A 6,000-nucleotide genomic window follows, 5' to 3' on the forward strand; every position below is an offset into this window, starting at 1 on the left:
TTTTTTATGCTAAATTTTTTGTATGGGAATTAGTAAAGTTTGTTTTATTGTACTCCAAACAATACACAAAACATTTCTAATTGTTATTTTTTCCTATTTAAAATTTTTTTCAATTTTAAGTTAGCTATTCTTTTTAAAGAAGTTTAAAATTAAGAAGTTTTTTTTCTATGCTGCTCTTTCATATTCTCATCTGATCATGTGATTACATTAGAGTGAGAAAGTAAATGAAAGACATTTTAACCTTATTTATGTATAATTAGAATAAAGAATGAGATAAGATTTTGGAATAAAGAAAATGTTCAATACTGATAATTTTAAAATAGAAAAGAAAATAACTGTCTGATTTACTAGCATGTATACAATTTAGCAGGAAAAAACGCATTATGTATTCTAAATTATAATTATGGCTCAGAAGATAGCAATATTTATTTTCGATTCGGACTGAATTTTGGCATGCATTAAAATTGTAGCATTATTTTCGTTTTATATAATTAGCATCAAATCGATTTTTCTTTTAATTCTTTTCACAATGCATTTATCAATTAAAGAAAAATTTGCTCTTTAAAGATATGAATATCACTAGCTGGAATCTTGAAGTAAAAACTCTTATTGGAATATCTGATTTGTTCTAAAAGTCACAAAATATTTCGAAAAAAAAGATCTCCATCTTTTTGTTAGAGCAACTATATATCTAAGAATTTTAAAAGTATAAAAAAAGAGATTTTATTATTTGTTTACATATTTTTATCATGCGACTTATCACGTTTGAATTTCAATTTCATTTATAGTTGAAAATTCTAAGGACAGAATTATATATATATATATATATATATATATATATATATATAAATATATAATATATTCTAAAAAAGTGGTACGCTTGAAATTTGGAAAAAAGTCAATGGTACGCTTGAAATTTGGAAAAAAGTCAATTTCAAATGACGATAACTTTGTAAATGATAAACATGGAAAGGTCTATAAAAAATGAAAATAAAACTTGAAATCTGTACTTTAAAACTAGGTTCTCCGAAATGTTGCGAGATAATATTTTTTGAAAATGACAGATGATGAAACGAGAATATGCAAAATTGAAAAATAATTGTTTGAGTTTGCTATGACACGTGGCGAGAATCAAATGTCGCAGGTCAATGGGATCAAAAGCATATGATAGTACAGAGATTCTTCTTTAAAATACTTTTTTATTTATCTCGATAAGATGAGTTTTCGCCGAGTTATATGCATTTGAGGAAAAAAGCGGCTTTTTACTTTTATATACATATATATAAATTATATATATATATATATATATATATATATAAAATTTATACACATACACACATACACACACATACATACATACATATGTATATGTATGTATGTATACATATGTATATGTATGTATATATTTATTTATGATTTAAAATTTAAAAATTATAAGAAAAATATTATTACACAATATTGTTTTAAATATCGTTGTTCTTTGGATTGCGGAAATTAAATTGTATCGCGGAAAGAATATCACAAAAAACTGAAATAACAAGCAACATTAATAATTATAATTGAGCATTCTTATTGAGTATTTGGTAACTTAAGGCTATTTTCGAGAATGTTGACTGTAATGTACGAAAAGTAAAAAATATTTTTATGTACTTGGAAAATTTATTTTTAAAAGTTTTTATTTTTTTTATTGCTGACATTCTCAGTGATCATTCTCCATGCCTTCACATTTCGTTTTATGAAAGCCTAAAGGCCTAAATTATCTTTCGATTTGATTTAATTTAGTGAATATCAATCTGGGGGTCTGTTAGATTCCGTAAGAACTTGAAAATTTTATTTAGAACAGAGTTTCTTAAATTCTTTAATATGTAATGAATACAATTATAATAATAATAATTTAAAATTAATTTCTAAGAAATTTATAGATATTTCATTTTTGTTGAATTTTAATACAATTATTTAAATCTCACATCAGAATAGAGTTATCAGAGTAAAATTATAATATCTGCATTTGCTGAAGATTAAACATTGCTTTTGCGAATAATGCTTACTATAATTTTAATTAATAAAATTATAAACTTAGAATTAAAAAGTCAAAGGTAACGAGCTCACAGAAAAAGCATATCTTATAAAATTAAAAAGTTTTTTTCTTTATTTTGTCACTTATATCAATTTACAATGAAACAAAAAATATACATATATTCACAAATATATAAATATACAGCTATAATCATATAATTATTATATTGTATTATTTAAACAAATTTTTTTATGAATTGAAATAAAATGATTTTTTCTGTAATGTCATATATATGATGGAATTATTGGTAGCTAATACAACAATTTAACGTTGTATATATTCTTCTTCTTTTTTTTAATATATATTAAAATCAATTTTATTTCAAATAAATTAAATCGAAAAATTTCGATATAGTATTAAGTTTATTTATGCATCTATATTATATAAGTATCTAATTTACTCAAATATGTAAAAAGAACTAAAACATCTTTGTTGGATTTTTAGAGTAAATATAGTTTATTGAAAACTTTAATTAAATTAAATAAATACACAATTATTCTCTAATTAAGATCATATTTTATAAGAAACAATACTTGATCGAAAAAAAAATGGATTTAATTTTGTTTGATTTTAACCAAATTTCTGTACAATTTTTCTTTTATTTCAATGTAAAAAAAGTAAAATAATTCGTTTTTTTTTCTTTACATAGAAAAAGTAAACGAATCTTTATTTCATCACGAAAAGAAAATATAGTTCAGAATTAATATCATTACATCTCTACCAAATGGAATCTTCTCAAATGGAAAATTTTTCTAAAATATTGCTTTTATATTTGGCATAAGAATAATGCAACGGTACAGTCAGTATGATTATTATAGTCCGAAACATCAAGATTTGAATTTATTATCTCATATATTCACATCAAGTAAAGCGTAATAAGTCAGATTATTGGTATTAGTCACATCATTTTAAATATTGTTATTGCACTTTTGATATTGCACTTTTCTGAATAAATGAATAATTCATAACATTTTCTGGAGGAATATATATATATATATATATATATATATATATATATATATCTTGCATTTATTAATCAATTTGTATTTAAAATTATTTACAAATGAAAGATTTACTACAAATGAAAGATAAAAATTTTTTTCAAATGTATCTGCTTTATTTCATAAAAATTGAAGAATATTAGGAAGGATTTGAAACTATTCTGGCAAATTTAAATTTCAATATATATCTTGAAATAATAAATACATAGAATGAAATAATAAATACAATAGAATTTGCATTTTATTCAGTGTATGATATATATAATGAAATAATAAATTTAAATCTTAGTGTTAAACTTGCAATAATCGTACTGAACAGTAAAAATGTTGAAAACTATATTATTGGCTCATGAATGAATATAATACATATGTAGGTACTGTTTTATCATATATGCGATGTTGCATAATACATACTAGCATATATTGGAGCTTTCGAAGCGTACTGTAGTTCTCAGGTGCAAATATATTGTTATTTAATGACAAACATATATGTAAGCTTTGATTTATAATAAATATTTCCACTTGTACAGCTTGTTTTCTTTAATATTAGCCTAATCTAAAATTTGCGATATAGCTCACTATTTGGAACTCTTTAAGAAGGTGAAAAATGCTGTTAAATTTTTTTTCTAATCTTAATTTTTTATTTTTTTCTATTGTAATTTCTTTTATATCAGTAATTCTCTTTTGTCAAAATTTCTCTCTCTCTTTCTCTCTCTCTCTCTCTCTCTCTCTCTCTCTCTCTCTCTCTCTCTCACGCACGCGCTCTTTTATTATTTGCCACTTGAGCATACAGTTATGTTAAAATGAGAAAGAAATGAAATTTTTTTTATTTTTGCAAGACTTTTCGAAATAAGATATTTTAAATTCCATTTATTAAAAATTCCATTTACATAATTTTACGTCCAGATATCTATTCATATATATCGATCAGTGAGATCTGTCAACGAATTTGAAAATTATTGGTATCCTGCCACATATCCAATAATATTAATTCTCAATATGGCCTGAGCATATAATGGCGGAGGTCTGAGATCTTGACCAATCAGAACTTGAGCTTTTAGGCAGCGCGCTGTTTGAAAGTTTCAAAAATGAAATGAGATTGTATCTAACGCAATTTGGGTAAAAATATGTTGTATTTAATATAAATATTACAGAAGCGAAGTATGACTATACAGACTGTTTATTACACATATGTTTGAGTTTTCTTTTTAATAAGCAGCCATATTGAAGATAAGACAGAAAAAAATGATAATTATATAATTACAAATTATTATACTTGACAAATTGTAATAAATATATTATAATGTGACATAATTGAGCACGAATTGTATTAGAATTTGCTAATACGAATCACTATTAATAAATAATTACCCTAATAGCACATGATATCATTCGAATATTCTATACCGATACTGTAAATATACGTTACAGATGTAATATACTGAAAATAATCCCATAACATCTCTTGTTGTATTATTTTTCATATATTCTCAGAATATACTTTGTATATCTCGTATTCAGTGTTTGCTGTAGATAATTTCAAAATTATCTAGATAAAGATAAAGATAAAAATCTGTAAATTTATCTTAGATGAGATAAAAATGATTTTGCTTTTACTTAATCTAGATGAAAGATGAGGTAATTATTGTGATAATCTAGATAATTATCTAGATATTTTTGTTTATGTTAGAAGACTATAATATATATTGTAAAAAATGTGACGCAGATTATAAATGGGATATTAAAATCATAAACACATATTCTTTCTCTTTTCCTAAAGAATATTTAATATTATAAAGAAATAACAGCAAAAAGGTATATAAATGATATGATAAATATTTATTTATTTATATTTATAATATGTTTATAATATATTTATAATATATTAATAATAATAATATAAAAAATATATTTTAGATATTTTAAATAGATTTTTAGAAGCTTGCCTGGAAAACTTTTTTGCATAATGAAAACGTCATCTTAGACAATTTTTAGATAAGATGACATATATTTTTTATCTAAAATAAAGATACTTTGTATTTCTTCATCTAGTTAAAGATAAAGATGATTCATTTCTTTATCTAGATGATTATCTAGATAATTTTATCTAGATACCAGCAAACACTGCTCATATTAGTATATTCTTTCTCGTATATATACAGGGTGTCCGTAGATTTTCGACCAAAATGAAATAAATAAGTAGATTGGCTCGAATTAAGAAGGAATGACCTGTATTGTTTTGGGATTGTCGCAATAATTAACGAAATATTAAATAAAACAGATCGGCCAATCTGCGTGAGTAAAAGCGCGCGGCGACGAGAGTCGTTCCACCGTAATCCGATATTACGAGCGCGGCGAAGCGGTGGGCGGGTCGCCCTCCGAGACATGATGGTGGTTTGCGATATATCGCAATACCGCGCCGAAGAATGACCCGTCCCCCCTTTTCGTGGCGAGAAAATGATGCGCTATCATTTCCACACCACCTTGCGGTAGATAGCATGGTGCGTTTTTTTTATAGTGGTTTCCCCCATAGGCCTATTCCACTCTCAATTTAAAAATTATTCAAAATGCCATTTACTATACGCTGAATATATCGTAAATGTAAAAAATTAATGGACAGTACCTTTACAAAAATTGATTCGTGGTTGAAAATCCCTCGATAAAATGTATTGCACACGTTGATAATGTGATACGATGATAAAATTCTTCAAGAATCCTTTCTTCATCTCGTACACGAAGACGCACTGCTGGACCGGTTATCCCGATATTATGCACGACACTCAGTTTCACATAATTATTGCACAACACGTAAAATTGTACGGCCACTTGGTTTTCGTGCACGCCCGAGAAATGATTCCATGTAAATTGCGGCCGCACGATAAGTATTTTCTCCCGCTAGTCCGTATGCCACAATCATATCCG

The sequence above is a fragment of the Camponotus floridanus genome, unplaced genomic scaffold (genome assembly GCF_003227725.1).
Source record: "Camponotus floridanus strain SB8 unplaced genomic scaffold, Cflo_v7.5 scaffold179, whole genome shotgun sequence".
NCBI classification, from domain to species: Eukaryota; Metazoa; Arthropoda; class Insecta; order Hymenoptera; family Formicidae; genus Camponotus; species Camponotus floridanus.